The sequence below is a fragment of the Chamaea fasciata genome, unplaced genomic scaffold, assembly GCF_029207755.1.
Source record: "Chamaea fasciata isolate MVZ Bird 193981 ecotype frontalis unplaced genomic scaffold, bChaFas1.0.hap1 SCAF_6, whole genome shotgun sequence".
NCBI lineage: Eukaryota > Metazoa > Chordata > Aves > Passeriformes > Sylviidae > Chamaea > Chamaea fasciata.
Window position 1 is genome coordinate 64,601,033 of NW_027094091.1, and position 24,067 is coordinate 64,625,099.

The 24,067-nt window shown below is 36.2% G+C and overlaps 1 long non-coding RNA gene across 2 annotated transcripts in view; it reads right to left on the reverse strand.

Annotated features, from left to right (window-relative positions):
* Positions 1-1,189: 1,189 nt before the first annotated feature.
* The window catches only part of LOC136290728 (uncharacterized), a 66,255-nt gene continuing 43,377 nt past the window's right edge, over positions 1,190-24,067 (reverse strand). For both annotated transcript variants that reach the window (XR_010721346.1, XR_010721347.1), the window contains exons 2-6: positions 23,206-23,256; positions 6,388-6,483; positions 3,779-3,830; positions 2,377-2,491; positions 1,190-1,328 (exon numbers count right to left, since the gene is read on the reverse strand). This is a non-coding gene — a long non-coding RNA (uncharacterized lncRNA). The remainder of the gene's footprint in view (positions 1,329-2,376; positions 2,492-3,778; positions 3,831-6,387; positions 6,484-23,205; positions 23,257-24,067) is intronic.

Here is a 24,067-nt window from a genome sequence, read left to right on the forward strand (position 1 = left end):
TGCAAAAGGTGAAAATTAGCAAACTGCTCTAAAAGAACCAATTCGCAATTTCAGACCACCAGAAGGTGGTTTCAGTGAAAGAATAATACTAAAACAAAGAGCTTATCAACGTGAATTCAAACAGCTTTTGGAAATCTTTTTCACAAGGTATAACTGAGGTCAAGAGCTTAAAAGGATTAAGAATATTAATGCAAATGCATAGAGACAATGAAGGAATGCAGAATTTCAATAGCAAGTTAATTTATAAGTGTTTATTTCATGCAAGGAATTTTCCATCTTCTAAAACTACAATAGAATAATTTCTGCATGTATTGGAAAGCCAACTTTCTTCCTTTTCTGTGGTGAAGCAATGCTAAATGCACGAAAAAAAATTACTGACAGTGTGTTTTGCAATAAGAGGAACAAGATACAGACTGAACATGGAATAACAAATATGTCACATGCATGAGATCAGATTAAATTACCCAGGAGGTCCCTCACTGTCTTTAAAACCTATCAATATAATTAATTCTAGGGCTTCATAGATGCATATTGGAGAAAGAGATCAAGGATTTTGAACTCCCTAGTCCAGCAGCATATGGCATACATGTGACAAGGAGCTAACCACCAATTTTCTTCCAAAACCCATAAGCATGAGGAATTTACAGTAGGACTAAGTATTGGAAATGATCCTGTCCTGGTCTAGCCAAGAGATTTTTCAGGATAGGCATAATAAAACGATCAGTATTACAATCATACCAGGACTCCAAACTATGACTGAATTGCCAGCTCATATCCACTCAAGAACTGTTGAGCTTTTTCCCCTCATTCTGCAGACTTCTAACAGTTGCAGCCAGGAGTCTAGTTTGGACTTGGACAGTACTGACAGAAAGATCTTGATAGCGTTGACAATCTGCTCTTAAAACACATTATACTTTATGCTGAGTATTATAGAGCCATTTCCAAACTGGATATCTATACGAGGCTCTGAAGGTCAAGTTTTCCAAAGGACGGGATTTTCAAAAGCACCTGAGTGGTTTCAAAGCACGTACATTTTTTAGGCACCTAAATAAAATAATTTAGTTTTTATACCAGAAATTAAAAAGTAGATCATTACTCTCTATAAAATACATGCTTGTGCACAGGAAAACTAGGAAAATTATCACAAAGCACAAGATTGTGAGGTTTATGTATTTTATTCAAGCTAATTACTCATGAAATCAAAAAGTATTTGAAACCTACTATAGGTTAAGGCTTGGAGTGTGCTGAAGCTGGTGGGGGCCATGGAAAAGAAGAAGTTTCAGAACATTTCTTTTTCAGTCTGAAGCTTAATTTTGGTTTAAGGTAACCTGTGGAGAACACAGTTTAAGATATCTGAGATTAGTGAGATGTTATATAGTACATTAATTTAGTTTTAAGCGTAAGTTCTTGCAGTCCCTAGTGAAAACAGTTCAACAGCAAACTAGAATAACAATGATTACTCTTTGTGTAACTCTCTGCATTCAGAATGGAAATACTTTGGGGAAGAAAAAGACTTTCATAAAGTACTTATATAATTAATCCAGCATCCATTAAAGACAAGTTCCCCGCAGTGTATTATTCATTAGCATGGTGTCTAGCCTTGATCCTACATATATCAACCACTCAGTTCCAAGGAATTTACCCTATAGGGATCTTTCAGAATAACTGTGAAACCATTACAAAGGTTTTTTCTTCATCACATTATAAGGAAGTTTCAAGTAATTGTAGTATACATTCTGATATATATTCTGATTATATTCTTTCAGTTTCATGACTCTTCTTACCCCCTGTGATTATTATGCATCAGAAAACACTTTACAAATCTATGGGTGAGTGCAGGGGGGGAAAATTCTGTGAATTGTTCACATTCTTAAATCTACATTTAAACTTACATTAAGAGGGTTGAAAATTCAGATAAATTAGCCTAGAAGGACATCTATTGTGTTTCTTGGATATGACTGGGACTCTTCAGGGACTTCCAGATCCAAAAAAATATGATCTTAACTGGATGGGTGGGATAATCTTAACTGGACAGGTGGGATAAGTACAGAGACGCTTTGAATTTCCGTCATAAACTCAGTTTAAACTGGTAACTCACACGAAGCTTTCCTTGGAATTTTTTGTTTGTTTGTTTGTAACCACAGCAATTACTAGTGCTTTTGTGAGGATACTTATTGAATGCAAAATACTAAAAAAATACTCACTCTAAAAAATAGATCTTACTATGAAGGGTAGGGCTATATTCTAAAATAGAAGTTTCCCAGCATTTAAGGTCACATGAAACAACCCTTTGTCCATCTCCACCCACACAACGCAGCTATCTACTATTAAAAGCTTAAATCAATTCAACCCACAAATACAGAACAGAGGTCTCACCCAAATGAAAGCTTCAGAAAATGTCAGAAGGCAGCATGAACTGCAATCAGTGCTGAGCAGTTAACAAAGTGCAGGTTCCTTAGCGAGGCACCATGTACAAATCTTCCTTAGCTTGCTGTGGAAAATCATAAGGAACTGGTACAAACTCTTGACCTAACATCAGCTAATACTGAGTGAACCCATTCCCATCCTTTAACACCTGCTGATAAAATCTGATACTATCACTTACAAGGCAGAAGAAGTGTCTTATCTAACAGCTGATGAGAGCTGAGGTATTCATCAGAAAAACTGAGCTCCTGGTCAGACCTCTAACAAGCAAATATTGATGGGAAAATGCATGTTCATTACTGGCTCACTCATTTCTGAAGGACTAAAAGGTACAGTACTCACTGGTAATTTTTAAGTCTCAGGCAGTTACCAAGTGGACTGATTAAAAATATTTTAAGTACCACAAATCCCTGCTCCAAAAACAGCACATCGCACTGACGTTGCCCTCTTTAGCATATACTACTGATCTAAAACCACCATGCAACCAAAAACTACTCAATAAAATGATGCATACACCTGCTCTTTTGGTGCAGAAAAAAAGAAATAAGAGATGATCATATACAGTGATGAAGAAATGAAAGCCACCTGGATAATATAGTGATAAATGATTTACAAAATTTAATCTTTCTACTGTTTTAATGCCTCTCCTCCAGTATCTCTCAAAACTACCAATCTTCCCCTCAGAAATACTGAGTGATGAACCATCTTTTATGAGACTGCTATAGTAAAAGTACAGAGCATGGCTCAGGCACTGGCTCTGGAGCTTCCCACAGCTACTGCAAAGCAAAGTTTAATATTTAAAAAATAATCTTTTGAATAAATACATTTTTATATAGGAAAAATCATGTAATCTGATAAAGTACAAGAAAGGAAAAAGGGTAATCTATGTCTTCCTTTAAAAAATTAAGTGAGTCTATTTTCTAATGTAAGAAAAGAATCCCACTTGAAAAACATTGGTCAGTCAAGGGAAGCCTCTTAAGGACACACTGATTTCAATAAAATTTACCCCAAAAAGATTTACTTTGACTTACGGATCTAAAGCAACTGGAGAGGGGCAAAGAATGGGTGTTTCCCCTTTGAATAGAAAGACTGGCAAATCCACTTGCTGAAAGTTTTAGAGGAAAGATTTTCTGTCCAGTTTACAAGTCTACATATTGGCCGTTGAGGTTTTACAGCTAGGCAATATTTTCTTCACTTTAAATGGCCAGTCATGCCATAATATTTAAGTATTTCAATTAAGAGTAATAAAGAAAATGCACTGGTGTTGCAGAGTAAACAAATTCCTTGTATGGCAAATAAAAAAGAAGGGCAGAGGAGTTGCAAGATCTGGAGTAGAGAGATTTGCTCTACTTACCTTATCAAAACAATTCAAATAACAGGAGTTTGACAACTTGCCTGTCCTCCAACTAAAAATATAAATAACAATATTAATTATATCAGTAAAAAAAAAAAGCCTGAGTTAGAAAGTGAGGATGGTATGTACGGTAGAAATCAGTGTGCATCATGAACCTAGACAGAAGGTAGAACAGCTGATCTTATTTTCCAGCTAAGAATATGCTACTCTGTGCCAGGAAGCACTGAAAATCAAGACTGGAAGAACTCATTCTCCCTGATCTGATTGCCTTCTTGTCTAACACAGCAGAGAGCCTCCAGCTACTGCCAGTCTTAAGTGCCATTCATGAGCCCTTCTTCCTTTTCTCGCCAAGACTTTTCTCTCACACATGCTTCCTCACGGTGAGAGGTGGCTCTGACAAGCCAAAGACCAGAAATGGCACCATAAAAAAGCTTTGTGAGTTTTTTTCCTGTCTCCCACCACCTCGCACCTCCGCAACATGTTTGCCAAAGTTGATCACAGGGTTGAGCTAGCTAAAGTAATTTATTCTTCAACAAGACCACACAGGATCTATGCCATCATACCCTGACTTCTCAGACTAAAATTAACATGCAAACAGTACAGTAAGGATGCACTTCTCAAGAGCAGGTTAAAGAAAATTCCGCCCATCTAAATATTTTGGGAATGTACCATTCCCACAATAACCTTTAGGTTTACAATACTGAATAATTATTCAGCTTTATTTTCGGATTTTGCTTGATCCAGGTTCTGTTACTCTCCCAATCAAAGTACTAGACTTCATTTATCTTCTTGATTCTCTAAAAACAGAAAGTAATTTCGGTCAAAAAAGGATTACATATTTAGGTTTTTATCTGAAATTCTACATTGGGATTGAGAAATATGTCTGTGTATATATTTTTTCTTTTAATTTTTTTCTTTTATATATTTAGTAATAAAATACAGTCTTAACCTCTGTCCCCTCCATGGCTTCCTCCTTGCTAGTTTAAAGCAGAAATAGGTAGTGAACTTGAAAAACCGCAGCAGAACAACATTTACTCGGATAATAATTTTCTGCTAAGGTAATTTACATTAACCCTAAACGGCTAAGTAGCTTACATCAGACTCCTGAAGAGCTATGCTGCCATCTTTTGGTGTTGAAAACACACTTCAGCTGTTCAAGAGCAGAAAGCCAATGTTCTACTTAAAACCAACTTTCCTGGGTTTATCTATCATTCAAGACAATAACTTTCCTCCCCCTTCTCTTTGTGGCTAAGTACACAAGTAATTTGGATAGAATCATTTGTGCAATATATCAACAATGAAAGTGTCACCACATTTAACACTTGCATGAAGATTGCCTCACTCAGCTTGTCTAGATTTACATGCATACAGTCAAGGCATTTTATTTTTCTTAGAGATGTGATCATGTCCAGATACATTCAGCACTAAGGTGTAATGAAAAGGTCATTGTGAAACAGGTGAATAATCACAGCAATCAGTCAAACAAACACATGCACATAAGAATAAGTGTTTAATAAAAATGAGACATCAACCTAAGTTATTTCAGCAGTTGTTAACTTCTCACCAGGAAAATTATGTAGGCAGGGAACTCCTATCTAATTCACCTTTCCATGATAACCCTTTGGTGCCTGCTCGTCCATCAACCCTTATAAATTCTGTGAATTTCAGGAAATTACTGATACTGGCTGCCATATCCTTCATGTTAACAACTATCTGATGGATAAAGATTTAGTGAGTTATTTGAAATTAGTAACTGCTTAAAAAAAAAAAAAAAGAAATTAGGTTGTTATTGCTTTTATTGGTACAGCAACTCATTTTCTATGTGTCTTGCCTTGGTCTGTTATGGGTTTGACTTTTTTTAATCAGACCAGATGCACTTAGAGGGAGCAAGACCAGCAGCTGGCAGCAGGGATCCCAGAATCCTTAGGAAGCATGGAAGCTGCAAGATCAATTTTTTTCATTCCTAGAACCAATATGTTCTTAGAATCTCATTTTAGGACACAAAATAAACATTATGCATTATTCATGAGCAGCTAAGATGCCTGATTATTTGCAGTCACATTTGGTAAAGAAAACATTGGAAAATATTTTCAGCTTAAAGAATTTTGGTTTGGTTTCAGTAATGTTGTTTGCTGGGACCAAAACCACTATGCATCATTCAGGATAATTAGACTTTGAATTGCAAACTTGACTTTACAAGATTGTGCCACTCTATTTTAGTTACACTTGTAATAGGAGCAAAAATTTTGTCTGTATTTTCTTTTCTTACTTTTGACATGCACTGGAAGAACTTAGTGCTGGAAACACTGTAGGCTCCAGTGCTTTGTAGTTGGTGGCAATCATCCTCTACTAACTCACCACTGTCTGAACACACTTTTCTCCATATTGTAGAATGCTCTAGTCCTAGTCTGCCATGATTAGCCTAAAAAGAAGATTTTTTGGGGATGAAATTCTGGTGGAGGTGAACTCCACTACCACCCACCCAAAAAATGCATGTGCTCTTCTCCTCTTAGCTCGGACCAGTATCTACTCTCCCCCTGTACAAAAATTCTAAAGGGAGTAGTGAAAGTTTGAAAACAAAAACCAGTCACCCAAGTGTTGATTGGTACCTGTGTGCATAAAGTGAACACGAAATCCCAGAATGGAAGGTTCAGCTTTGAAAGGCTGAGCCATCAGCATATCTCAACAAGGGATGGAGGGGAAACCTGGAAAGAAAGAAGGTGGTGAAGCCCACATCAAAACAAGAAAGATGCTATAAAATGCCTCCTTGAAGCTGATAACCAATGTTGTACGTAAGATGTACATGTTATTTTACTGATGCAGACCTGCTCCTCTACTGTGTGGCCCAACTGGTTTTAATAAGATCATGCAAGTCTGGGTATAATCACTTGAAGAAAGAAGAACACGCAGTCAGACACACAAAATGTAAGGGTGTTTAATGAAATTTTGGTACCGTATTTTCTCAGCCTGGGATGGCAAAGGTTCTTTAAAGCCATTTTTCACCCTTTGAATGTACACACTGCAAGTTATTATTACAAAGCAAGACAGGGGAATCTTATTTGATACACTTCATTGTGCTTTATATTAAAATTCAGGAATTCTAAGCCTTTTTAATGCATAGAAATGTGAAAGAATTTACATCTTCTACTTAGTAATCAGCCATGTTATTGTCTGTTACCCTTAGCTGAATCTGATGTCAGAAGCAATACCCTTATCAATGAATCACTGGGGATGAAAACAGCAGTTTTTACTCATGCAAAACTACCACTGATTCCAATGTCTACAAATTGCTGCACAAGAAATATGCAAAGCTACACAATTATCTATGACCTTTGCCAAAATTATGCCCAAGAAGCATACTTACTTCTTTTTTTAATATACATGATAACAATCTCACTGTTTTTAAACACATTTAAGATAATAAATCCTTTGTTATCAACATAAAAAAGATCTTTGCTTAAATAAAATTGACCTCTTCATACTGAGTTTCTAATGCCATTTAAGTACTTTCTTCAATGAGCTTTTCTATTCTCAGACTTTATGAGATAATAATTGATAGCACCAAGGTATTCGGCATGGTATAGCATTGTTTCCTCAAAAATCCTCATCTTGAAAGAAAGAAAAGATTGAATTTACAGCAGACTGGAACTGAAAAATATAGGTGTAGCAGCACCTGAGAAATATAAATAATTACTTTTTCTATTGTCTTATTCTAGAAAACACTTTTAGTCCTCCATCATTTATACCATTTAAGGGATTTTTTTTAGACAAATATTTGCCTGCAGCTAAAAACTTGGCAAATCCTGACCACAGACACAGGAAAGAGGCATGCAACACACAGAAATCACCAAAATAAGAAGAGTATAGAAGGTCAAGACACATGTTCCAACCCATGGAAGAAGAAAGGATGGTCACTGTTACTGATGTAGGCGTGCTTCTTTTTTAGTCAGGTCAAGGGATATATTATTTCCAAAAAAGCCTTTAAAAGAACAGATCAAATGGACATATTTTCAAAGCAAGATGTGTGGAGGATTAAGGGAGACCATGGAGCTTTGAAAATGTTCCTAACTCACAGATTCTATTTCTGATACAATGATATTATTTTCTTCTTTTTCATGTCTGAGCCTTCCTTCTCCCTGTTGTTCCAACCCCGTCTTTATCTAGATTCTCCTGCTGCACATTTTTCTCCCCTACACCAATTTGGAGTTACTCAAGTCCCTGTTGTCTCTCTTCTCTCTGTTTAATCTACACACTGGCAGCCATACTCTACTTCTTAAATTGTCTGTGTTGTTCAGCATTTGAAAGCACTTCCAGATTCATGTTTCATACGGGGGGGTCCAGTAGCTGGAGCCAAAACGAAATCCCCCTGAGAAGGTCAGATATTTCAAAACTAGCTTCTCTCTAGTGACTTCCACATACTCTGCATGGTGGCTTCAGCTGACTGTCACAGTGCAAGTTGTTAGCACTGAACACCATTACAACAAAGGAATACAACTGAAATTTTTTTCCCCCTACTGTGCTAAAAAAGAATACATCTCCATAGTATTTTGGAAACTTCATAAAGCAAGTAGCAAAATTCCCACTACCCCTAATCTTTTGGGTTAGCTGGTTGCCTCATGAGGACCAGGCTTTCAGTTTAAGATTCTGTTGCTATCTATACATCCCACATGGAACGTTGATTCAAGCCATTTTGTTAAACTTAATAAACAAAAACTTATTTCTAGAGTTAATTGTCACACTCAGGTGGACAAACACAAAAGCATCAGGATTAGAATCTCAGTAAATCTTTGTATGTATAGATGTGCTAGGCTTGAAGGCTGCTTCAAAGCTACATGACAGAATGGCAAGGCATCCAGCATCCTAGACTGTGATCTCTCAGTTCAGAAATTTGCTTCTCTTCCTGCACATTTTGGGAGAGACGATGACTCCCTCTGCACTTCAAAAACTTACATTTCCTCACAGCAGAAACCAAGGTGAAAGGATGAACGAGCTGGAGCAGGGAGAATTTAAATCAAGCACCTACCTCTATTTCAAAAGGCTTTTAAATCAAAATAGTTTCAGTGCAAAATGGGTCTTTGCATAAACCTTTGGTGAACATCCAATCTGAATATTTCAGTCTGCTGCCTACCCATAAAGAAATGGGTAAACTGAATCTTTCACGGGAGTTTTAATTCAAATGCTTCATGCCACATTTTCTCTAGGCTAGACTGCACAGCAAGGTTACTCAGTGCATTTTTCTTCCTCTTCCTGAAACAAAGTATATTGTGGTTACACTATGCAATTAATGCTTTATTATAATCACAATTTTGTTTCCTCAAAAGCAAGGGTTCTTAAAGTGCTTCAATTTATTTTGCATTCAAAAGAGTGGCTGAATAGAGTGACTGTTTTTCTTCACTGAAGCCAAACAGAGTTGACACTTGTCACTGGGGGCTTTCTCAAAGGCTGGTGGGTGGAGAGAGGAGGATTGCCTACTGTGATCTATCATGCTGTAATTAAGCACTCATGCTCATCCACAGGGGTTTTAACTTACCATACCAATGCTTTTTGTTTTAAAACTCTGGACAGCACGTCACAGCACTGCATTGTCAGCATCTCAGCTGACAGGATCATATTTTAATTGGCATGAGCAATCTCTGGGCTGCTCAGTCCTTTACCTTTCTTCTAAAAGGCTGTGACTAAATGAAAGTATCGTTTTTATTTTATGCCTGAGCATGTCCACTGCAGTTTCAGATTCTTCCACCTTCACCATTAAGATCTGCTGTTCTCTTCACAGAAAAGGTGGAACCTGCACCAAATCTACACCATTTCCTTTCTACTGTTCTTCTCAATGCACTAGGAATACACTAGTTTTATACAGTATTTTGATACAGAAACACTTTTGAAGAACCCTACCATTGGAGAGGCCCCGGACTGAGAACGTGGAACAATTTCTGAGGAAGCCACTGACCTCTTCCAATTAACATGCAGCAACAATTATTTTTTGGAACAATGCCAAAGACCCAAATTGATAGGTTTTAACCATCTGTAGATAGCATGAACACAACAGGAGTCTTTATTTGTCTGACTCTAGACCTACTCTCCTTTTTAGAAGAAATGATTTCTTTTTTACTTCGTCCTTCTTTTATATCCCTCCTTTTCCTTGAAATGGTGCCATGTTGTATCATCAGACTGATGGCATGTAAGAACACTCACTGTAGCTAAGAACTTCCAGAAATTTAAGTCTTTTTAAAAGAAGTGAGGAATGAGTCTTCATAAAATAAAAACTTCAAGTCTTATTAGAGGTCTAATTTGATCTGCAAATCACATTTTAATTTCTATGTATTTAAAAATTTTTACATATTTAGACCATGTTTATTTTCCCAATTATCATGCATCAGTCATATATAGAAAAAAAGAAAAAATGCTAAGTGACATCTAGATTAAAGTTGTGTAAAAAATTCATTCTTAAAATTGGAACTTGATCAACTCAAAAGCATTATTTGATCTTCTCAGGGAACAACAGAAAAATAATTTCAACATTAAGTTAGTTTAAATATTTTTGAAGTTCTAGTCTTTTCAAAGAAAATTTCACAGAAAAAAACAACGTCATGTATCATCACAAATACCTCAGAAAATTTAAACTTTCAGGAGAGAGGAACAAAGAATTATTTTGCATACAAACCTGAAATGCAAATGCTTGTTTAACTCAAAAGCTTTTTTTTTAAATGAAATTATTCACTAAAATATTATCATTCAATATATCTCCATAAACAACAAACAATATTTGTCTAATTTCCAGACAAAAATTATGTATTCCTATAGCTACATCCAAAATTTATTAACTATAATAGAAACACTTATTTATAAGTTCTGAAGCTCATTTCATTCACGGGAATGTTTTCCAAAATACACTTTCAGAATCCTGTCAACATGAAGATACATAATAATAAACTGTAAGTAATTCATATTTAGCTTTAGATATTGTATTATATAGTACATCAGGTATGCAGTAAAGCAGGTCCTCTAAAATGAACATGTTTTAATACAGTCAAAGTTACACATCTAAGTTTAAAAAATGCAGACCGTTCTGTAGCAAAAAGGCGCATGTACAGCTAAGGAGTGGAAAGGTCATTTTGTCTCTCAGTACAGTATCACTTGGACCAATGCTGGAATACAACTCCTGCTACTTTCAAAAGTGTATTAAAAAATTGAAGGGGGTGCTAGAAAGAAGAAGGAGCATAAAAAAAATATTCAAGGATTCAACAAAACATCTTAAAGTCAGAGAGTGAAATAGCTCAACCTGTTCGGCTTATCAAAAAATAGCCTGCACAGTAACTTGATTAGTGTGTAAGAACATTCATGAGTAAAAAGCATTGGATACTAAAGTGCACTTCAGATGTAGCAAAGACCCAGCATAAAAAAAAAAAAAAAAAAAAAAAAAAAAAAAAAAAAAAAAAAAAAAACACCCTTGACATTAAATCCAGACAAATTCAAATGAAGAATAAGTCATAAATATTTAATAGAGATGGTGATTAGCCACTGGTACTACTGAAGCCATTGCCCTTTTCTCAGAAGTTCAAAAAGTTTAAACCTGGGGTTAAACCTGGTGCTACTTAGAAAATACGCTTCCATCAGACAATTCACTGGTCTCCAAGTCAAGACATCTGGGTGAAATCTACGAAATAAGAGGGGACAAACTAAACTTGTCTTATGATTGGCAAAACATACTGGTGTTCCTTGTGAGCGCTCCATATAGCCTCTAATGGAACAGGTTCTTTTTGAACATTCCATTTCATTGTCAAAAGAAAGTTCAACTTTCTTATCCTTCTGGAGAACTCTACGAGCCCCTCTGTGCCAGATCAATGTGCATGGGCAGTTGTACCTGAAACCTAACCCCATCCATTCAAACAAAACATTAAACAGACATTACATTACACATGCCAACTGAGGAGTTCATACCAGCATAAGGCTAGGCTCAACCTTTATAAAACTCACTTGAAATGACATGGGCTTAGGCAACAAAGGGGAGCAAAGAAATGAAAATAGAAAATCACTGCAGTTGCCCCCTCAGAATTTCCACATTTTGCAATTAATAACAATGTTTGAAAGCATGTTCTCAGAATGATTGTCAATGAGATCAAGAACCAGAATATAAATCATAAGAGATACTTTTACTGGACTATAAGTCTTTTTATACCATTAAACTGATGTGAGCAGAGCAAATTAACATCACTTTCCCTCTTTGAATTCCACATAGTCTGTCAAAGCACCACAGTGGCAGGCAAGAGAGTTTTGTGGGTGTGTACATGTCTTCATGGTCACACCCAAAAACTCCCCTTGAATTTTATTGCTGAGCATGGCATCATATGGCGTGAAATATTCCACTGGTCAATCTAGGTCAGCTGCCCAAGTTGTGTTGTTTCCAATTTTTTTGCCCAGCCCAGTGTGCTCACTGAAAGGGGGTGGAAGAGCAAGAGAAATAGAAAACCTTGCTGCTCTGCAATTACTGATCAGCAACAGCCAGAACACTGGTTTATTCACAAATCTGAAACATTTTCTTCATACCAGTCTCATATGGGACTGGTATGAAGAAAATTAACTCCACCTCTGACAGGTGCATTTAGTCTTCAGCAGATAAGAGCTGGAAATCACCACTCCTGCTCCTAAGAACTCACCAAGAGACACAGCTGAACTCAACTGAGAAGTAGAAATATCCCAGAACAGAAATAAAAGTTACAAAATAAAATAATAACAGGAATTAGTTATGTATTCAGAAGAAAATCTTTTTCTTGACCTTCCCAATAACAAATCAGTCACTCTTGTTCTGCAATAGCTTTGATTTTAAAAAAGGTGCAGAAGATGAAAGTAACTGAAATTCCATACATTTTTCATCTCTGTCATATCTACACACAGCCACTCTATCAGCAACTTTTGATTTTCTCCCACATGAAACAGACCATGAAATTTTACTTTCCCTCAAACTCCTGCAACCACATATGGCAGGTTTTTAATATAAATCCATATGGCCAAAATATGTTACTGCTATCTGCGACCATTAAAATTATTCTCCCATAAATAAGAATAAAGACTCCCTAGACAAGACAGGAACATCCTTCTTGCCTCTGCTATGTCTCTTTCGCAGACTGAGAAAGGACTTCAATTCTCCTCTAGCTGTCAATCTGGTTCCTTTCACAAGCATTAAAATTCACTTTAAAGACTGAATAATAAGGATTGCTGACCCTTCCAAACTGATAAAAATAAATAAATGTCAGTCAGACACCAGTGTAGTCACACAGGTACAGTAAACTTTTCTCTAACCACACAGCACAGATTTATTCCTTAAGCTAATCAGAATTCAAACAGAACAGAAATCAAATGTCACCCTGCCACACTAACATCCATCAACCACAATGATTACATCTACGTCAATCATTTGATATAATAGGAGTAAAGTCATTATAACAGAACATTGTCAAAAGATCTGGAATTGGTCTTCTATTTAGTATTCCGTCATATAACAGCTACAAGATTATTTCAAAGGCAGCAGTGTCTGCTTTGAAAATATGAGACAGTTTGCTTCAGCGTTTTCCTGGCAGCAGACTGTTACTCACTGACAACGTTCTCTATGAAGAAGTAAACATTACTGATTAGAGCTTTGTAAAAGGGGAGAACATTGGATTTTCTGTTCTGACAGTTTTTAAGGTAGAACTGAAAATTCAACAATTGCATTACTTTTACACATGAAACGTGCAACTTATATGAAAGCACCCCTATCATTCTACGGCAGAGTTGGTTTTATCAGATAGTTCAGTAATTTCATTCCTTTGCTTTGAAGTCCCATTAGCTTTCTCTCCTCCTGTGTCTAATTCTGCCTGAAACACCTCACTACTTCATTTCCAAGCAATGGTGTCCTGAAAAGCATAGTCCAACTTGAAGGTTACGTATATAAAATAACACACTCAGGTATTTCAAAATATGGAGTTCACCTCCTGCATGGGACCATGCCTTTTCATTTCCAGACTGGACCAGTGTCTGATGTATGGTTCTACTCTGCAGTGCTAAAAGACAGTCAAAAATTCTGCATACAGACTTCATCTGCCACACTCTATGCTGCAGACAGCCTCTGAGAAGCAAAGACCATACCAGAGAAAGTGCACAAACACAGAAAGTGCTCTCTTTCTGGACATCATGTATAATGTCACAGAGAGATTACGCCACTGCTGCTTCAATCAAAGGAAGATCATACTCAGAGTGACCTTTCTGTGCATTGATCACTGCAGTGAACGTGAAATCCCTTAAGCATGGCTAAAATTATGCTTCCTTTACGTGAGAGGTACTGCACAGAAAATTACAAAGGACTGAAAAACAGTCCTTTAGATTCACCACCATGATTAATGAAGACCGCGGAGACTTTATTCCACTTGTCTTGGAAAGCAGAAACATAAAGAAAATATAAAGAAAAATATTTAAGGTTAAGACAAAACTAACAGTGCAGAGCAGACGTGCAGAATGTGACTTCATCAATCTAATAAAGTTTTTACAAATAGTACTGGAAAGCAGCAATAGTCTTAGTAAGATACAGTTGTTCATAAAATCAATTAATACACTTACAAGAGATTTTGAAGGAATTTATCACCTGCCTTCCTCACAGGCCATTTTTACCTTGACCTTCACTGGTCATTGCTCATTTATTCATGACAAGAGTCATCCACAACTGGATCATTCAAGGAAACAGGATCCTGTATCAATATGTAAACTTCTAGGAGGTTGAGGACAGCCTTCACTAAGTTGTCAGACTTGTTGCTGTTTTCAAAAGCTCCACTTCCAGTTACATTTCCTGCTGCTTTTACTTCTAGGCAGATACCTCTGCCCAGTGAAGAACTTGATCTGGGTGCCAGTTCATCCTCAGAACCACTTTTTGAGTAATTGCAATAAAGCAACAAACTTGTCTGCAACACTTATTCTAATAAATAATTACTTAGACCATGCTTACAGATCATAATTTTGTAAATACATTAAAAATGCATAAATATATTCTTTCAGACAAGATACTTTAAAAGGATACTAGTCACATTTACTATGTACATGTTTAGCTTGCTTATAAATAAATGACAATTCTTTAGTGTAAGTTCATATTTGCAGTAAGTATGCTGCGTTACTCTCTTGGGAATAATAATAATAAAAAAATCCATTACACAAAAAACCCCACTAATTTAAAATGCAAATTAAACATTTTTTGCTACAGGCTACAATAATACTAAATAATTGATCATAATTTTCAAAACTGTCAAATCACATTTTAATAGCTGCGCTTCCAATATTGAACAAAGTAAATCTTTGCAAATTCTTTTAACGTATTTATTCTGACAGTCATATTTTACATGTAAACAGTAACAGTATTCTTACATGTAATTCCAGAGAATTACCAAGATTTAAATGGCAACCACTGTATATTTGCTTGGCATTTCAGTGAACATTAAGGTTTATAGTTCTGAGGAAAAAATTGACTTTGGCTTTACTTCAGTCAATATTTATTTCTCTGTTCGATAAACATTGATGTTTGCCTCAAGAGAAGTCAATATCCTGTTAATGTACATTACTTGAATAACATTTGGGAATTACTAAACAAATGACTCAAATTCAGAGGATCAAAATCGTGGGACCAAGGAAGACTTACAGAGTGTTTGTTTAAACCTGCAGTCTTAGCAGAACCACCAGTACATGACGCGAGACAGCCCTATGAACAATCTCTCCTCTAATCTTCAGCATGCTGGTATTACAGTCAAATCCATCTTTGGTACAGTCTGCTTCAGAAATGTTTGTGTGCAAGTACTTTTTCCCCTTTATGCCCTTCATCAATGCTTCCTGAACCAGCTTGTCCTTAAAATGTGTTTTGCTTGAAAGATCATGCAGATTGCAGATGCATATTCTTATGCTTTCCTCATTTAAGCTGGTTTTCCCAGTTTGTCATCCATGTTTTATAGTGGAATTTTCAAAAGTTCTAGAAGGAACCCTGTGTAAAATACTTAGAATTTTTACTGGAAATTCATGCTACCGGACTTTCTACACAGGGCTACTTTCCCACATGGCTACAATATTTTATTACTACTAAGTTTTACCACACTTTGCTACTCATACGAGGTAACAAAGCCAAGAGAATCATCAAATTTTAGGTGGAAGAGAGGGAAAATATTCACAGCTTGTCTCAGATCTTGGCAAAAACTGTCCTTTAATAGACAAAACAATATGAATAGTTTGAATGTATGAAATTTTGTTTTTATATTTAATATTAAAAGGTCCACTGTAATGATAAACCTAGCAATCTGATGTAAAGGAAGTGATGCAAGCTAGCCTATATAACGAGTTGTGATCAAACTTTAGAGACTGAACTTTCCATTATCTACATATCTTTCTTCCTGCTTGAGGACACCATCCACAGCTGCATGGTAGATGACTAAATCAGCAGAGAGACAAACCTAGCATTATCATATTTTATCAAGTTAATAATGAAACTCCATTTGTAATGGAAGGCTCTGAATAGCTCCAAAAAAATCTTACAAAGCTCAGGCTATTGCTTTTTGTGAGTGTACTCACAACTTCATATGCAACATGATCATCTGCTAGTGAAAAAGTGGGAGCTTAAAATGAAAAGTGAAAAAAAAAAATGTTTTAAAATTACATGCTCCATAAATTTTATCATTTTGGAGTATTTCAATCCAAAGGGGGTGGGGGAATTAATTTTTTTTTTTTCATTTAAGTCCACAAAGAAACATCTTATTTCTGGAGATCCAGACTTTATGAGAAATAAATACCAGAGACTTTAGCTACTGCATTATACTTGCACATACCATGAATATCGGCTGCAGGAAATACTGTTTAAAGGTCAAGTTATTAAGAGCAAAATTACCATAAATAGGATCCAAGATTATAGTTTCCTTGTGAAAAGCATCTCTGGAAAGGGAACATACGTATAAGTAAGAGGTACAGCCTTGAATAATTAGCTGCCAACTCATGTTTCTTAGTTTCCTTGGATGTTTTCAAGCAAGCCATGTTTAACAGAGAGAGAGATGTGGAAATGTATCACCATCCCAGGTATCAAAAGAGTCCGAGGACAGCCTTACCACTTTTGAAGAAAGAATTTTGCTGCAGTCTGAACAGAATATTCACCTTGATATCTGAAACAAGTTTTTACCACTTCAGAGAAAAAAATAATTTTGATGAAAGTTTAATGCTTTTGGCCTTCTCACAGAAAAAGTAAGGATCAGGTGGCTGCAAGACCATGGTGTATACAACCTCATGAGCCAATTTTAGTAGGTTTGGATCTTGAAGAGAGACTCAGCTGTCATTGTATCTTTATGTTTAGTCCTCTTGCAAGTAAATTTAGCAGAAATGACAGGATTTGAAGAAATATATATCTCAGAGAAACAGGTGAACTCCGGATAAAACCAGGGGCACCACTGGTAAAGGATGGAGCAGTGAGACAAAGATGGCAGCAGCACTGTCTGTGCTGTTTTGGTTCTTTCTACAGCTACACTCAGATTCTCAGAGCTGTCAATCCAGAAGTACTAAACCTTTCACAAGTCAGCCCTTAACCTAATCTCTCACCCATCAACCTTTCTCAAATACTAGATTCACATTAAGTACATTAGGAATGACAATAACCCTCTATTCTAATAACAAGAAACTGCCAATTAAGTCCATAATGTATGGACATCATCCCCTTACTTGCCCTTTTTATGCAAAATAGCAATGTAGGAGGCTGCATGCAATACCAACATGTCCATCATTTTAATTATTTCTGGATATTTGTCCATAGTGCATTAGATTAAGAGTCCAAAAACTGATTTATTCACTCACTTGTAAATTGCATCGTAATGCATTCATAACTTGTTAACGTTCATACATAAAAGACTTAAATTAGAGTTCTTCCCCAGTAAAAAATAGGCTCTTAGCTTCAGAAATTATTAAGACACACAGTTAAATGCAACTTTTAAAAATTTATTCCATATTTCCATGCATCTGTTCTGCAAGATTTTTAAAATGCTAGTGAAGGCTGTCCAAAACTACTACAGTGCAGTCTTTTAAACTTCCTAAGCACCTACCATCCTAGTAGGATTTTGGTGCTCCCTGCAAGCTGGTCTTTTATGCTTGTGATAAAGGAAAAAAAAAATAAGCTTAAAGATACAGGTTTTATAATTAGTAATTTTATATTATCATGAAGATTTATTTTATGAATATTTCAATATTTTCTACCCTTCTGTCTGAAAAAAAGCATCATAGTAGTACAAATAAGTTTTTGAAGGAAAATAATTTTGACCTTTAAGATAGTCAGCTATTGCATTTCTTCTCATTGTGGTTCCATAAATGAACCACTATCAGGTGAAGCAAATCTGCTCGAGAAACCTTCAGTAACAAATGCTTAAAATCCAAGTAATTTCTCTTATTCTGACCAAGTTTATCTCAGGCAAGGACTTAAATATACTCAGCTTAGGTGAAAGGAGATCAGTGTCAAGTCCACTAAATCTGGGAAGTTGTATTTCAGCTTTTCAAATCTGCCAAATCACAATTCCTTTTCTTTTTGGTTGTTCACTAAATAGCATCTCCATAAAAGACTTGACCAGAAATAAGTGAGTGAAAAGCAATATTTACAGAAATAGACCAGCGGATTGTTGATTGATTTTTAGTTATATTTGCACAAACATATTTCTTATGATATGAAACAATTTTTCTTATTCCAGGGAACAAGACCCATGTCTGACATCCCCAAAAAGGAAACAAAATCATCTGCTTCTCAGAATTTGCACTTTCCCACATTATTTAAAAGCCTAAATACTTTGGAATGTAACACAAGACCTTGATCAAACATGCTATCCTCAGCTTACACCGTGCAAGTGCGATAAATCTGTTAAAAAAGCATCAGATCCAATTCACTCACTGCTGATCAAATATTAGACAAAATTCTTTAATTACAGATAAATAACAGGCAATATGATACATACATCAATTAACTTACAAACTAGATGATCTGCTACAGAAGCGTGGAGCAAATTTGGAGCTAGCTTAAAAGAAGGCTGGCAGTCACCTAACAACTCAAAAATCTTTCAACAGTCTTATTTCATTCCTCTTCACTATAAAATACTGTAGCTTCATAATGAAAAGTTCTTCCGCAGTTGCCTAAGGGCCGATACAGAACCCTTGCAGTATCTGAACCCCTGATCTTAAGGAAAAAATTGATAAGAATGAAAGCCACAACACTGAGTGTTGTCATAGTCACGTGTGGGTGCTCCGCTCGTTACATGGCAAGAACCACACTCTTTAGACAAAAAAAAAATAGCAAGTTGGGAAAATAGATGCCTCTGTTGTGGAATGCTTTATTAATCGCTAAAGATTTCCTCACCTCAGATTATCCAGGTCAGGCATCCAGCATTCAAATTAGGTTTCACTTGTTAATGTATCAGAACATTTGTATTCGCGTACACGGGTGTGTGCTAGAAACAGATTCATTCTGAGAGCCTGGCAGAACTCCCAGCAAGGAACCTGCAGTGGGAAGTGGACACTATAGTGGGCAAGGAGATTTCCTTGATACTCTGCTCAGCTAAATCTTGACCCCAGGAGGGACCCGAGATTGCTTGCAACTCACATCAGGGCAGAGTGAATGTTGAAATTTCAGGTTTTAAGGAAAACTGTCCTGTCCATTGCCGGTGCACCTTGCCTAGCAAAAGAGGATGTCAACTTCAATAAAGACTTTTATCTATAAGTCAGATGACATATCCTGAAGGAAAAGGATTAATCTGTCACCTTTACTCCTCTATGAATCCACGCAACTGATCTTTCCACACAAATGAGGGAAATAATTCCTCAGAAGTTACCTAAGTTGCACAATTGCCATGAGTTGCAAAGGACCAAACATCAAAGATCTATGGGAAAAGTTCTGCTTTATACCCTACCACAGCCAGCACTAGAACTAAGATTTCCTTGCTACTAGGAATTTTGATACTGTTTTTCACTCCATTCAAAATGCAATACAAGGTTACACAAGGATCTTAGCTAACAGCACCCTCAGGAATGAAACCAACCCTGACTTAGGAAAACTTGCACAAAAATGCAACAATTTGTTGATATGGAAGGGACAACAGCAAGCTACTGGAGAATGATACAGGATAATATTCCTGAAAAGAAAAGGGGCAAGCTGGGAAAGAACACTTAGTGCCCTTTTTTCTTTGACTTTCACTCCTTTCTTTTATTCCTATAGGGAAGTAGTTAATGCAGAGTGTTTATAGCCCATCACTGTGGTTCACTGACCTTTCAGCTCACAGGACTGGGCAAGCACCCAGGAGATGTAGCTCCACCAAAAAACCACAGCAAAATTAGATCTGTTTTAGATTTACTCATGATATACATGAGCCTGGACATCAGCATTAGACTTACTTTGCCACTTATCAAAATTCAATTTTGACAGGAAAAGCTCTCTCCCATCTGTATTCACCCATACTTACCATAATATTTTCCTTTTCATGAAAAACAAAGCAAACAGCAGAAAACAAATGCAAAACCACAAACTACTGAATAACTGACTACATAAATAATAATTATGTTGACTACACTTCCTATAACACATAAATAGTATTATTTCAGTGAAGTACGTTTTCCGTAGTGAGAATGGAACATTTAGATAAAACACAGTAAATCAAGGAATTATTAGTTAAAGTATGAGTATACAGAAAAAGATTACTCAGACATTATGTAGGATTCTTTCCAGCCTTCTTGAATATCACAATATGCAATATTTTCTACACTTAACCAGAAATATGTATTCAATTAAGGCCATATGCTTCCCATGCTTCCAGCCTTCTGCTTAATGGTTTAAAAAGATATTCAGTAGCTTTCCTGTTCAAGGACCCATACTACCTCCTAGAAGTGAATTTTAAGATAAATACTGGTAATGAGAGTTGCACAAAGGTGTTAGTTGTATCATTAATCTTGTCAAATACCCTGCGCCAACAGCCATGAGTAATCAGACAATGAAACAGAAGGCAGAATTAAATACTGGTTACAGCTTTACTAGTGGAAATAGATGGAAGATGCTCAACTGGGACTATGTGGGAGGACAGAGAGATGAAAGGCTTGATCTTTTGGGGGGGGCTTTTCAAAGTGTGGTAATATTTAGCTAGCTGATGGCATCAAAATCAGGGTTTTTTTAAGATAATGTGTATGTATTATAAGGTGAACATGTACTATGTGCACATAATACTCAGAAACCAATTGCTCACAAAACACAAGAATATTCCAGCCATCATGGTGCTGCAGTTACCCCTGCAGAGCTTCAATACTTCTGTTTTAAATCCAGAAACAGTAACTTACTGGAGTGAACCCACGTGCAAACTACACAGGAGGCTGAAATGGGTAATAATCAGGGGCTTTTACATGACCTGTTAAAACACAAACCTTCTCAGGCTATCTTGGCCACCACTACTTGACTAGCTATGAGGAATTAGTAAGAATTCTAGGTAGCTCATTTTTAATCAAACTAACCATTTACAACGATTAGCACTTTAGCAGAGAGTTTGCTTTAGTAAGCATCACAACTGCCTACATTTCTTCTGTAAACACTGAACTGAGATGTATTCAGATTCAAATCAGAATTATTTTATCATTACAAAATGCTATGTGCTTCTCCCTGGTGTTTCATGATTTTCTTTATGTCTATTGCCTTACCAAGCAAATCTGTAATACCCAACCACCACCTCTTTTAACAGTGCTTGCTGGTGCAGTGGGAAAATGCTTGAGTGCTCCATGTTATTGCCCTCAAACTCCCTGACATGAAAAAAAAATAAATTTTGGGGTTGTTATTGTTGATGTTTTTTAAGGTAAATAAATGAGGTCAATAAAAGGTCTCACTGATGAAATTAGCTGGAGCACTCCACTAAACATTCCAGTTACAGAAACACAAAATATATATTTAGCCATTTGTGTTGAGCAAGTAATTGACTGTTAGTCCATTCTGACAAGCAATGAATGCACAAGCTATACTTTTTATTAATCAGACTAATTTCCTTACCATTTCTAACACTGCACAGAAGGGAGCATTCTTCAGAGCCTATTCATGACCATATTTTAAGCAAGACCTGCAGGAAATTACCCCTGCTTATGGTTGAATATTAAACTGTCCATTCTGCTGTGAAATAGTGGGTTTGATCAGTTGACATTAGTAGTACATTTCTTTTCAGCTGTTGAAAATCCAATTTACACGATAAACAAAAAAAATCTGATCCCTATCTCTTACTTCAGTTCCATCTACTCACTAATATTAAGATTTACAGTTTGTCTCTTGTGCCCATTTAATCACTGTTAATAATAGCACAATGTTCTAATATGGACATTTTCTACTATACATGGTGTACAAAGTCATACATCCCTACACTGATCTGAGCTCTAGGAATTTTATGGTTAGCAGGGTTGGGTTATTTAGGCAACACGTTATTAGTTTTCCCCTTTCTAGTACTATTTACTTGTCTTTAAGCGTGAGCTAGAACTTCAAGGCAAGCACTTGAAAAATCCACAGTTGCCACATAGTAGTAGGAAAGAAACACTGCTTTTGTTTCAGTACAAAGATGTGCTATAATGTGTTAGAACCAATAACAGTAAATACTGGTGTCTGAGGTTGTCTGCTCCACATAAGAGCCTCCCCCCACTGCTTACAAACATATTGATGCTGTAAAACATTTTCCTGCCCTTACAGCAGCAGCCTTGCTCGTATGAAAACAGGTCCATAAGTGTGATTTCCTGTTTCAAGTGGCAGTTTTATTTAAACTTGTTTTATTTCTATTCAAAATATTGTATTTTCCTACGTATTCAACATTGCTTGCTGCATTGTGAATTTCTTTAAAGTAAACTGAAAGGATGTGAAATTTGCTATGATGCCACTAGAGTATCATATATAGTGACACTTGCAGTGTTGGACTGTATTGCCCCCTTCAGCACAGAACCAAGCAGAAAGCCTTATTTCACCAGTTTTTGGATGCTATTACACTTCAAAAACACAAAAACCAATTGCCTGATGATTTGTTCAACTGAAAACACTCAAGAGAACTGCATTCAGAAATAGAACACTGCATCAGTATTTTATAAAGTCATTGTAGCTCTACAGAAGAAAAGAATTTACTTAGCTACTTGAAATCAAAGTTTCCTTTGCAGTACAGATGAACAGCAGATGTCTGGATTTTAATCAAAACCTGAAAATAGTTTCCTGACAGACTCACTACCGTCCAAATATATGATTATTGGCAGGGAATCTAATGAAAAGAGAGAGGGGGACAGACAGGACTTGAAAAACATACATTTGTATAGCAAAATGCCCTATAAAAACAGAGCTCAGACTCATTCTTGGAGATAATTTTTTTACAAGATTTCAACATGTGGATTTCTCTACTACTATACAAAGCATTCACCTCTTCACCACCCTTTCTTCTGGCAGAATTATTCTTCAATTCATGGGGACTCTGCAATAAAGTAGCAAACAGAGGAAGAAAAATTAACAACCAACATACTTCTGCTCACTACTGCCTATTACCTAAATATATTTTTATGGTAATAAAAAGTACAGTACTTTGTGCCACTTGATTTTTGGCTCAATTTTTTACTAAAATGCAAGTATTTATCTACTGAGTAATTTTATAAATAGTCTCTGGAAGCACATATGAAATGTTAATATAATCTGGTTACACATTTTAAAACAAAAATAGCATCATGTTGCTCTCACCTACTGGTTTCAGGAAAACCATAATTAGAACTATGGGGAAATAAATTCCTTCTCATATTATTTTTAAACTTGACTCACAGTTTTTGATTATCTGGTATTGACCTAAATTAACCTAAACCAAGGATGTAGTTGATCAAAATTTGTGGAGCCTTGCTTTTCTGAAAAACCCTGAATTAACAAAAGCTATAGATAGTACTTTGTGTAACAGTGCGTATAACAATGTGTATTACATATTACAATACCCACAACATGCAGTACGCATAGATAAGACATCAGATTTATGCATTCCCTTGTTTTTCACTACTTCACCACACTGTTCATTTTCCTCTCCCTGCCTTAGACTTTTCTTCCCAAACCAGTATGTAAGAACTCCATTATGTAGATGCAGTTATCTTAACTGATAGAAAAATTACTGAAGCATATAGGTGGACCCTGCAGAGACTGCAGTGATCTGGGACTCCTTCAGCTTTCTTGCAACTGCACATGCACATTTCCTTGTCCCTGCTGTGACAGTCTGCTTCCACATGGTAAAGTCAGGTTTCATGCTGTTA